The sequence below is a fragment of the Ochotona princeps genome, chromosome X (genome assembly GCF_030435755.1).
Source record: "Ochotona princeps isolate mOchPri1 chromosome X, mOchPri1.hap1, whole genome shotgun sequence".
Taxonomy (NCBI): domain Eukaryota; kingdom Metazoa; phylum Chordata; class Mammalia; order Lagomorpha; family Ochotonidae; genus Ochotona; species Ochotona princeps.
Genome location: NC_080865.1, coordinates 27,424,629 through 27,437,640, shown reverse-complemented (window position 1 = coordinate 27,437,640; position 13,012 = coordinate 27,424,629).

The following is a 13,012-nucleotide window of genomic DNA, read 5'->3' as shown; positions in this document are numbered from 1 at the left end:
TTCATAGAGTTGTCAGGCTAACCCTGTGATTATTAATTGTATGTGCCAATGTGGTTAGCTGAAGTCCCCATTTATTCAGTTAAACACTAATAAAGGTGTTGTGAAGGTCTTGTGTAGACATGCTTCAAGTCCGTAGGTAGAGGACTTGAAGGAGTGGAGACCCTGGATAGTCGGGGTGGCCTGATTCCATCAGGGGAGAGACTCAAGAGTAGAACTGAGGTATATTGGAGAGAAAGAGAGATTTTCTCTGTGAAGACTTAGCTCATGTCTAAGAGTGCCAGCCTGCCATGCTAGCCTGTTGCATGTATTTCAGACTTGCCTCACCAGCCTCCACAATCGCATTAGACAATTTCTTGCAACTAATCTCGTTATATCTTTTCCTGGTTATATTTCTCCGGTTGGTAGCTGACTGATACTAACCCACTTTCAAAATACTGCAAATTTCCATTTTCCGTAAGAGCCTGGTTTGCTTTATTGGGATCTTTTGCAGTCTGTTTTGTTGCTGTATGTTCTTGGGGCTATGCCTATTTTTCTCCTTCTCCTAGGGCCTGAACTCTGGATTTGATCTTTATTGTAGATTGGTACAATCCAAGACATGTTGATGATGGACAGAGCCATCATTTAGGAATCAGTTTGCAAGCTATATTGTAATTTCTGCTGGAATGTGAATTCCACAAGGATTAAGATCTTATTCTGGTTTGGTTCCTGAGATAGCTCAAAAACCTACAACTGCCCTGACATGCAACAGGTGTTTGCTTTGGTTTCAATGTTCTTTCTCAAATTCATGCTGAAATATCTAATTGCCTCTGTGACACTGTTAAGAGGTGGGACCTCCGGTGGGTGTTGTGGCACAGCTGGTCACCAGCTGCTGGTGAGCCTGTGGCATCCTGAGTGCCAGCTGAAGTCCCTTCTGCTCTGCTTGCCATTCATCTTCCTGCTAATACACCTGGGAAGGCAGAGAGGATGGCTTAATTGCTTGGGTCCCTGTGACTCACGTGAGAGAATTAGGTGGAGCTCCTGGCTCCTGGTTTCAGCATGATCCAGCCCTGGGTGTTGTGACCAATTGGGAAGTGAACCAGCCCTAGCCATTGTAACCGTTTGGGGAGTGAACCAGTAGCTGGAAGATATCTCTCTCCCTCTCTCTCCCCCTCTCCTCTTCTCTCTCTCTCTCCCCCTTCATCTCTCACTGTCTTTCAAATAAATAAATTGTACAAAAGGAGGTGAATAGGCCACAAGGGCTGTTCCTGCAGGAATGGATTGAAGCCATGATCTTGGCAGTAGGCTCGTTGCTGAGGGAGAGTTTCTTACTCTCTCTTCCTCCCTCCTCACCTTCTGCTATGGGATGGCACAGCAAGAAGGTCCTTGAACCTCTCAGCCTCACAACTGTGAGAAACAAATTGTTATTCATTATTAAACACCCCATCTGTGGTGGTGGTACAGCAGCACGTAGGGGCAAAGAAAATATTCAGTAAATGTTTGTTGAATGAATGAATGAATGAATGCTTGCACTGATGTTGAAAACTGAAAGTAGAGAAGGTCTTTTAACAGTCCAAGGAGTACAGAAGATACTTTTGGTGGATTGCAAAAATGGCCACAAATTCTTCCATTCGCCAGAGCAGGTGCCTATTTCTGTTGCCTTAAGTATGGGTTTGGGGGTGAACCTTTGGCCTAAGGATTATAATGCTGTGTATGATGACTTTAAACCATATCAGAGTGCCTGGGGTTGCATTCTTGCTCTGCTCCTCATCCTCCTTCCTGCTAACGTGCACCCTGGGGGGCAGTGGTGATGGGTCAGGTAAGTATTTGAGTCCTTGGCACCAATGCGCAAGACCTGATGGAGTTCTCAGCTCCAGCTTCAGAACCTGGTCCAGCCCTAGTTTGTGTGGGTGTTTATTTGGTGAACCAGTGAATAAGGACTGTCTGTGTCTCTGACTCTAAAATAAATAACATAAATATTAAAAAGTATGGGCTTGCCTATGCCAGATTGCTTTGATCAGTAGGACATAAGTAAAGGTAATAAATGCAGAAATTGAAAATCACTTGAGTACTGGAACTTGGAATTTTGAACTCAAGGACTACCATGTGAATTGTCTACCACGTTATTTTAGGGTGAAAGGTTACTTTGAAGAGAATCAAGGCATGCAATCTGCCAGTCTACCAACTGCCAGATAAATGAGTGAGGCCATTCTAGATCATCTGATTACCTGCCAACGTACATGGTGATCAGACACATGAGCCAGCCCAGAGAAGGAACAGTACTATCTACCTACCGCACCATTAGCAAAACATGGTGTTTTTAAAAAAACCTTCCATTTCTCCTTCTCTCTGTAAATCTACATTTCCAATAAAAATAAACAAAATCTTTTAAAAATAAAGTTTTATCAGCTTAAACCCACTAAATTGAGAGTGATAGACAATTGATACAGTATTCACTACATTCCCAATATCAGATAAATATGCCACCTTAGTTCTCAGTTATTGTGTGTCTTCTATATGCCAGACTCTCTGCTTAGAACCAAGAATATGAAGAGTTAAAGATGTTATTTGGTAAACCTCCAAGGACATGACACTTAAAAAGCATTAACAACAAAGCAAACAATAATTTGGATTTTGTTTAAAAAAAAAATGGTGCTTCAAGAGACATCGTCAAGAAAGTAAAAGCCGACCTATGGAAATGGGAGAAAATACCTACACATCATACAAGGGACTTGTTTTCAGAAGAGAAAAAGAAGCATTACAATGTAATATTAAAAATATAATTAGCCCAGTCTAAGAATGGATACGGCAGGCATTTAGCCTGGTGATTGGATTGCCTGAGTTCAGTTCCCATATCCTGATCCTGATTTTGGCTTTCTATCAGTGCAGATCCTGGGGGGAAGTAGTGATTGGGTCCCTGCCCCCTTTGATTGAGTTACTGGCCCTTTTAGACATTTGAGTATATGTGCTGCCGAAGCGAGCATGCTTTTAGACATTTGAGGAGTGAACTACTAGATGGAAGGACTCTCTTTTTCTCTCCCTTCCTTTCAAATAATTGCATAAGTTAGTTGGAGAAATGATCTGAATTCACATTTATTCAAAGAAGATACACAAATGTCCAATAGACACATGACAGTATGTGCACCATCACTATTCAGAACAGGCATGCATATAGAGACAAGTAGTGGACTAATGGCCACCAGAGCCTTGGAAGGGCTGGGGGCTGGGGAGGACAGCTAGTGGACATGGGGCTTCTCTTTGGAGTGTTGAAAAATGTTCTGAAGTTGGTTTGTGGTGATAGAAGCACAACTCTGAATATAATTTAGAAAAAACATTGAATTGTGCATTTTATGTGGGTGAATTATGGTATGTGAATCATATTTCAATAAAACTGTTCTTACAAAGTTCAGCAAATTGGCAATGGCAAACTATTATTGGTGAATAGCTGAGTTGAAAGCTCAATAAGGTACCATCTGCCTACTCACTTTCTGTCTTTCTGACTTCTTATCTCAAATATGCCTAGTATTTTTTTCATTCCCAGAAACTGTACATAGGAAAATACATTCATGTAGATGAGATATAACAATGCTTTATAATTTACTTACACAGATTGTGAGCAGCAATTTTCCATGTCATGACATAGTCTTCTGCAAAAAAAAAAAAATAATAATAATAGCTGTATAGTATTCCATTGTATGGTTAAGCCTTAATTTATTTAACCAGTTCTTTCATTTGGATTGTTTTCAACATAGGGCTATTGTCAAATTCAGTGCCATAAAAGGCCAATGGAATTTTAAGTTTTCCTATAATCAACACAGAGTTCCTCTTTTCAAAACTTGTGATTAAGGGAGCTAGAGTTGTGACACAGTGGGTGAAGCCACTGCTTGCAATTATGATATCCCGTAAGAAGTGCCAATTGGAATCCCAGCTGCACCACTTTCAATCCAGTTACCTGATAACGCATATGGGAAACCAGCAGAGGATGAGCCAAGCACTTGACTCCTGCTACCCATGTGGGAGACCTTGATGGAACTCCCACTTCCTGGCTACACCCTGGCCCAACTCTGGCCGTTGTGTCAATTTGAGGAATAAATCGGCTGATGGAAAATCTTTCTTTCTGTGTCTCTCTTTACCCCCTCACCCCGCTGCCTCTGCTGTGATTCTACCTTTAAATAAATAAATTTCTGAAAAGGTTTACTTATTTTACTTGGAAGAATTAGAGAGAGATGGAGACAGAGAGAGTGAAAGAGACAGATCTTCCATCCACTATGGCCAGAGGTAGGTTGGTCCAAAGTTGGGAGCCAGGAGCTTCTTGTGGGTCTTCCAGTGGATGAAGGAGCCCAAGGCTTTGGTCCATCCTCAGCCACTTTCCCAGGCTACAAGCAGGGAACAGCCAAGACATGAAATGGTGCCCATTTGGATGCTGGCACTGCAGGTGGAGGATTAGTTGGCTAGGCCACTATGCCATTGCCAAATAAAACAAGCCTTTAAAAAAAAAAAAAAAAAAACAAATACCTGTTACAAAAGCATAAAAGTGCACGTATCCCAAGTGGACTGGAATGTTTTCAGAGTGAGCACATCTGTGTCCCCAGCAAGCAGCTCAAGAACCAGCCTGGCCGGCACTTCAGGAACTTTCCTCCAGGCCCCCTCCTGCCAGCTCATTGTGCAGTTTCCATTGCCTCTCAGCTGACAACATGTTGAATTGGCAAGCCCGACTTAAGCCCTTGGAGTGAGATGAGTAAAGATATCACGGATTGCTTAGGTGTCTCTGCCCTCCCTGCCTTGTGTTTCCTGCGTTTAGTGCTCAGTATCTGCTGAAGCACTGCCACTAAGTCACCCTGTGGGCAGCGCGGCGGGGTGGGGGGAGCTCAGCCTAGCCGAGTGACCTGAGCAGCTTGGTTGTGCCCCCTCTAACCAGATATGAACAAGGTGAGATGCTCTAAACTAGTAGGCCTAACCCATGGCTGCTTATTGGAATCCTTGGGGCCTTAAAAATGCTTTGAAGGCTGGGACGCACCCAAGAGGTTCTGATGTAATTGGCCTGGAATATGGATTGGCCATGGAGACTTTAAGAAAAATATTCTGAGCCTGGCGCGGTGGCCTAACGGCTGGAGTCCGCACCTTGAACACACTGGGATCCCATATGGGTGCTGGTTCTAATCCCGGTGGCCCCACTTCCCACCCAGCTTCCCACCCAGCTCCCCTGCTTGTGGCCTGGGAAGGCAATTGAGGATGACCCAAAGCCTTGGGAACCTGCTCTTGCGTGGGAGACCTGGAAGAACTCCTGGCTTCTGACTTCAGATTAGCGCAGCACCGGCTGCTGAGGTCATCTGGGGTATGAATCATCGGACAGAAGATCTTCCTGTCTGTTTCTCCTCTCTGTATATCTGACTTTGCAATAAAAAATAAATTTTTTTTAAAAAAAAAGAAAAAAATATTCCCATGATTGTCCTGTGCAGCCAAGGCTGCGATTGGCTGCTCTATCCTTGGCTTCTCCTGGCTTCTGCATATGCTGCTCAGTGTCAACATGAGCTAATGGCTAATTTTCATATCTCACTGACTCTGGAATGTTTTTGCAACTCACACCAACTTTTCTTTTCCTTTTTTTGGCTTTCTTTAGAGGGCTTGTGCAACACTCTTTTGACGACATCTCTTTCCATAGGTTGAATTAACAACCATTTAGGACCTGAATGGGAGTTAAGATTTTTTAAAAGAATTATTTATTTTCATTTGAAAGGCAAATTTACAGGGAGAAGGGGGGACAGACAGATCTTCCATCCACCGGTTCACTACCCAAGTGGTCCCAATAGCTGGGAGCTGAGCCGATCTGAGCCAAGAGCCAGGAACCTCTTCTGGGTCTCCCACGTGGGTGCAGGATCCCAAGGCTTTGGGTTGTCCTTGACTGCTTTCCCAGGCCACATGCAGGGAGCTGGATGGGAAGTGGAGCAGCCAATACACAAACCGGAACCCATATGGGATCCCAGCAGTTGCAAGGTGAGGATTTAGCCACTGAGCCATAGTGTCGGGAGGTAGGATTTTTAAACAATAGTAAATTACAGAGTTAAGTCATTCCTTAAACATATTTGATGTGCTTTCCTGCCTCTAGCACTGATGATGCGCCTGGGCAAAATGGTGTGTTTACTAGAAGGAGTGATGGTCTCAGATGTGGAGATTATGGGAGAGACTTGTAAGGCTGCCATGCCTGGCCCATGTGATTGCTTCCTGGCTGTTTCCCCTAGCCCTGACCTTAGGTCAAAGGTTCACCCCCAAGCCCATACTTAAGGCAATAGAAATAGGCACCTGCTCTGGAGAATGGAAGAATTTGTGGCCATTTTTTGCAATCCAGCAAAAGTATCTTCTATACTCCTTGGACTGTTGTGGAAAGAGGATTCAAGGAGATATTCTTTATAAATTGCTTTCAAGAGGGAAAGCATGTAACTGATGTATGAGCTTCAGCAGCTGGGATGACCGGAACTCAGATGCTTGATGTTGAAAGTGGAGCAAAGGAAGAAGGGAGATGAGTCTAGGATAAGTTGGCACTTCAAGGGAGTCCAAGGTGTATGATGACACCTGGTAGGGTGAATGAACAGCTAACTTACTTGGTTAGCTGTTGGCAGGTACATGTTAGTGTATCCCAGGCACGAAGGAACTAAAAGGGAAACAATGAAGGGAAAGGTGCAAACATACAAACAACTCATGATTCCCAGAGAAATGTCAAGCCGTCCCTGCTAGCACTCCCCTCGGTGTGGGCTGGAGCTCCCAGGAATCCCATCATTTTTCAGGCGGTGCTCAGCGGCTCCTGGCTAGAAGCTCCACTCCACCACAGCTTAGAAAGGATGATACACTTTCCCATGTGATTTCCAGGCAGTAGTGGGTTCTGTCTTATATTTATACAACCAACAGAAAGAAGCTATTTTAGAGCAAACAGGCAAAGAAGGGAATTGAAGGTAGCAATTTTGTAGCCTGCTCTGTAATTTAGTCTGGTACTCTCTGTTGACAGAGAAAATAGTCCCTGTGTTAACAGTCGGTGGAGGAAGAGGGAAGGAACGATCAAGTAATTTGGGCGCTGGTCCTAGAATTTTCAGTGTGCTCAGAAGAGAAGAAAAACTGTACTAATTTCCTCCATTTTCCTGTCATAGAAAGACACTGGTTACTCGTGGAGGAGACAGATGCCCAGATTAAGATAAACATGGATGAATGATAGGTAGGTAGGTCGGTATATAGGGACATGAAGTCAGGGTAAGCAGTGCAATGGCAGATAGGATGAAAGGAACAATATTGATCAAGACCATAGGCTTGATTGAGTTGGAGCTGCCACTGACTAGCAAGTGACCTTGAGCAGGTCATGCGACCTCTATGTTACAATGTACTCACCTATGAAATGGGTTAATAAGAGTGCATATCTTGTGACTCTGGCACAAAGGAAGCCACTAGAAGTTGGCTTTTGTTTTTATTGTGTTATCATTAGTATAACTTCCCAGGATATTATGAGAGAACAGATCGGAATTCCCTATCGCAGCCTAAGGACATGAGCGAGAATCCTCTTCCCTGCCCCAGTTGCTCTTCCAGGCTCAGGGGAGTGGTGGTCTGGGACGAGTCCTAACTGATGATGAAGATTTGGCATGAAATAAGAGAGGTGATGTTTACTTCTATGCAGACGAGAGGGCCTGTGGGTGAGAAGCAAGGTGTGGCTATGCAGAGTTTCTAAGTGATCTGTACTTTTTGAACCATAGTTGCTTCCATGTTTGAGAAATAGACAAATATTTATGTGATAGTCACTGTTTTTTTTTTTTTCAGTCTACAGAATATGACAAGAGGGCGAGGAATTTCAAGAACATATTGTGACACCTCCTAGTCTCTCCAGGGGGTCTGGAGTTGGGCACTGAAATCATTGCTGCGTCCTGGCCCCCAACCTGACTGCCCTTCAGCAGTGCTGTCCACATGCCAGAGTCACTGACGCTTTCCACCGGGTGTCCGTCGGGGAAGCCATGGCTCAGCATCTGCTTCAGTCTCCTTTCAGTGTGCCCTTTCTGAGAAGCTGTGTTCAGAAATGGAAGAACTACATTTCCCAGACTCCCTTGCAGCTGAGTGATTTAAGTTCCACCATTTAAGTTCCTCATGGTCACGTGAGACAAATTCAGGACCTGCTTAAGTGGGGCAAAAGGCACGGTAAGAAGCTTCTGTTTTGCAGGTGCAGGTTGCAACAGGTCTTGTGATTGGTGACACTGAAGCCAATGGCTCCAGCAGAGCCTTCCTGATCTCCAGATTACATCTGAGGGCGTTGATCTTGCGGCTAGCTGTGCAGAAAGGCCAGGCACCTTTCTGCTTTGCTCACCTAGCTGCTCCCTGAGGGTAACTGAATTAGCACCTGTCTGCTCTATCTTCCACCCATTTCCTGCTTGCTTTCCTTCAGCAATGCTGTCCTGTGCTGGAGCCAACCTCCCTCTCCCTGCCACCTGTCCAGCTGCCTGCGGCCCTTCTGTAGAGTCACTGAAGTGACCATGAACCGGGATTTTCGTTAGCCTCCTTTGAAAAGGCACTTGGGCCCCTTAGGCAACATTTCCCACTCCTTTCCCACTTGGGCAAATCTAAGCATTCCCCTGCCTGTGTACTTCCATGTTTTCTTGCTGAACTTTTCAAAAGAAAAGAAAGATTTGCTTCCTCTAGAACCTTACCACGAAGTGATGCCAATTTACAGGGAAGGGGTTATAGTCCTGGGGTGGGGAGATGCAGACGCAGTGGGCCAGTGACAGAGGCAGGATTTGGGGGTAACTCACAAAGGAAGTAGGCTGAGGCAGGTGTTAGGAATGTTCCACCTAAGTAGAAAGCATTATTTTCCAGGGTGCTGTGTGAGATGCTTGCAGAGCAGTTAGATTAATTGAAAACTGGGAATACTGACCTGGGCTGGGCTGACCTAGAGCAATCTTGAGGCTGGGATGTGGGGGTCCGCTTCTGCAGTGCGTGTGGCTGTGTCCTGCACAGAAATACTTGGCAGAAAAAGGAGCTCAGTGGGAACTTAAATACTACCCATGCCTTACCTGCGAAGCTGTGGGCTGTGGATGGAGCCTCATGCCCCTGGGGAAGGGACACCTTTAAGATCTACACTGAGGAGTCATGAGGCAGCCGATATTTCCATGGATGGGACAGAGAGGCCCCAGAGCCACCGTGTCAAAGCCGGCTGACACACGGAAAGGTGTGCCCAGACGTGTGCAGAGCCACGGGCCGCAGCCCTCTCCCAGCTCTGCCTGAGACAGCATCTTGACCTTTTATGACAAAACCACACAGAGTGCGCAAGGTGGCGTTGGCTTTGTGATTGTCTCCTCCGCCAAGTGTTTTCATGCTATAAACTGCACGTTATGAACTTGGCAGTCATTCTTTATACTTTATACAAGAGAGGATGTGGGGAAAGGAGGGGAGGAGGCAAAGAGAAGGAGACAAAGTCCTCTTGGAACGCATGCCACCTGCTTGCCTTGCAGAGTGACTCACTGCATCGGCTCTTTGTTCCTTCCTCAGGGAATATGCTTAACAAATATACAAGTGGATGAGGTCGTTTGCAGAGAGCTTGGAAGGGCTCAGGCAGTCCAAGCCGTGCTCTCTGCTGTCCGGAACCACATCCACCAAGAACAGATAACAAGTCTGTTCAGGAGAGGTCACTGGGAGCCCTGAGACCTTCACCCCTCCGTGAACCTGGCACAAACTCCAGGAAGGGAGGGAACACAGAGGAGCCTGTGTTGGCAGCGGCATGGGTACACCAACTGTGTGTTGGGGGGCAAGAAAAACAGACTTTCTATTTACCACAGAAATGTGGTAAGTAGAAAATCAGTGGTAAATGTAAAGCACCAAAACCACTTGAAGAGAAGCACGCAAGTTGACTAAAACACCATACCCAAGCCTGCTTGCTTCCTCTGTAGCTGTTGCCATGGTCCTCACTTACAGCCCTGAGCGCTGATCATTTCTGCACACTCCAGCCCACCTTCCAATGATCAGCAACTGCCACTCTGCCCTGACTGCGGACTCAGAGCAGCCTGGCTTCTCAGGCAGAGGCCCTACTTGGGACCCAGAGTTCTCCAGCCCTGCCAGCTTGCTTGACAACACACCCGGAAGTGGCTCCTTTCCTTCCTTTGTTTCGCTTTGCCACTGCCTTAGAAGTGGTTCCTGCAATTCCCCTGATAGACCTCTCTGCACTGCAAACCTTACAGCACACTTCAGGGGGGATCCAAATCAGACATTCTTCAATCTTTGCCCATTTTTTATGAAAATTTTCTCTCGTCTCTTGTTTAACTTTCCTCGAAACTGTTCATTCTAAGAGTCAGCACAAAGTTGTGGTGGCTTCGCTGTCTCAAAAAGGCAAGACATCTGCAAGTTTTAAAAATCCGTTTTGGGAACTGAGAGGATCATGTAAACTCTTTAACTTAAGTTAGGGATCTTTGAACTTTGAGACATTTCCATTGTCTTTGTCCTGGTCAGGTGATATCTCTAGAGGGCTTAGAAGACTCTGGAAAAGGGACTTATTGTGATCCACTTCGGACACAAGGAAGAACATAGCCAAAAGATTCAGGCAAATAAAAGTGCACTTGGAGATATTGAAATAAGCCTGGTATTACTGGAGTCCACAAAGCGAAAGCTGGACTTGTGCAAGAGGGGCTGAGGGGCACGCAGGGCCACTGAGGGAGAGTGGCAGTAGATTCAAAAATGAGATGGAGGATAGGAGATGATATGTGGAGACCAGTTATGAGGACATTTCAAAAAGCAGATGACGCTAAGCCCTGGCCAGGATGGTGGCAATTGGGATGGAGAGAAGCAGAGGATGCAAGCGGTACAGAGGATGCAGAATAAAACAACTTGCTGATTGGTGGGATGCAAGAAGTGATAGTGAGGGAGGTGCTGAGGGTGACACCCAGGTTCCTATTTTAAGCAACCTAGCCAGCAGAGCCTCCATTTTCTCAGCAAATATTTTTGTTCGTTTCCTGTTGCTGTAACAAAATACCTGAGACTGCGTAATTTATTGATAATGAAAGCTTATCTGGCTGACAGTCCTGGAGGCTGGGAAGACCAAGAGCATGGTGCCAGCCTTTACTTGGCGTCTGGCAAGGACTTAGCTGCTACATCGTAGCATGGGGGAGGATATCTTGTGACCAGGTGGAGCAAGCATGCCATCTGCATGACTTCATCTACTCCTCTGACTGCTTCCCAAAGGCCCTGCCTCCAAATATCATTAACATCTCTGTGTGGGGATTAAGTTATCAACACAAGGCTTTTGGGGACACATCAGAACCTTAGCAGGGAGGCAAACACATTGACTGAGAAGGAGTTGGACATGAACAGCTTGAGGGGATCATTGAGACACACAAGTGGAAATGGCCAGTAGGTGCTCAGCTCTGTAGGAGCAGCTTTAAATTTGGAGGTCAGAATTGAAATGGTTAAGTGAGGCTGTGGGGTAGTGAAGGTAGCCTAGAAGAGAGAGAAGCATGGTGGAAGGGATTTGTTAGCTCTCTGAGGCTCCTTTTATAAGGATGCTGATCTTATTGTCAAGTGCTCCACCCAAAGGCCTCACTCACTTCTTAATAGCACTACACTGGGGTTAGTCTTTCACTATATTGATTTGGGGGAAACACAAACATTTCGATCCCAGAACCATATGCATGTGGCCACAATCACGCCAACTCTTGCTCTTGGTTCTCTGGTCATTGCTTGCTGCCTATCTCCATTTCAGGTCTGGCTTGTTCTGTGATGTGAGCCATTGACTCATCTCTTTTGCTGTGTTCCTTTGTGTCACCTAGTTTAGTTGGAGAGATTTTGTGCCTTCAGGGAGTCTGAGTGAAACAAAATTTCATTGTGACTGCTGCTTATCCAGTGGGTATGCAGTGAGTTTGCCCTGGGAACACAGCCCTGCCTGTGAGCAAACAAAGAACAATAGAAGATTAGTTAGCAGGTGACTGACAGAAGTACAAGAGGAGATTACAAGAAAGTCTTCTACCCCTGAGAAGCCAGGGTGGGTATTGAAAAATCAAGAGTTGTCTGAATTGAGGGTTTAAATAAGGGAAAGACAAAATCTTCCTTTAAATTTTTTTAATTGACTAGTGAACTTCACACTATGCCTAATTCACATGGAATTTCTTGACTATCCCATTAAGGTGTATATATGACAGCCCAGCCTTCTCTACTCTATAAGGTAAGAAACCATAAACATGGGAACAGGTACTTCTTGGGTTATGCTGCCAAATAAAACTTACCCAAGACCAAAGTGGCTTTTTCATCAAAATCAGAGACAACAGGAATTCTGAGAGGGGGAAAAAAAGCAGTGGAAGAATGAAACTTTTTGAGGGGAAGGATAAAAGAAGAAAAAGGTTATACCAGGAGCTAGTTACACCAGGAGAAACAGAAGACAACTCTGTCTCAAGCAATAATCTTGCTTTGTAAGGTGGTCAAAAAACAATTGGAGAGTAATATCAGAGTTCTGAACTTGGTTCGAACACAAACATCTTTTATTTGTGAATTTGCAGTTAGTTATTTTCCTCTTCCTCCTTTTCATTGCCTTGTGTTCACTGGTTCTCTTCCCTCAGGATCTATTTAAGAAGTTAGTGCTTGAGGAACAATAGCTATGGGTGACTACATTGGCACTGATTAATAATTTAGTATACTAGTCTGAGTTCTTCTCAGAAGCTCATGACTTCTTCTTTGGATACCAGCTGAAGACCAACCTTCTCATGTTACAGATGAGGAGTAAGGTGTGCAAAGATGAAGCAGTTTTCCCAAGAGCTGGTTTGTAGCAAACCCAGGCATGGAACTTCACGGTCAGCTGTCTGCACACACTAGGTTATCATGCTTAAATGTATTGAAATAGCAGGCATGGCTTATGTCATGGAGAGCTGACCAAGCCAAAAGGGTACTGTCCAGTCTCCAGTCCTCACAAAAAACCTGTGAAGGAGGCTTCACAACCACGATACCCCATTGTTCATCAAAGCCCAAAGAGGTTAGATAACTCCCCTAACACCACAATCAGTAAATAACAGAGCCACTTAATCTTGTGGGATTA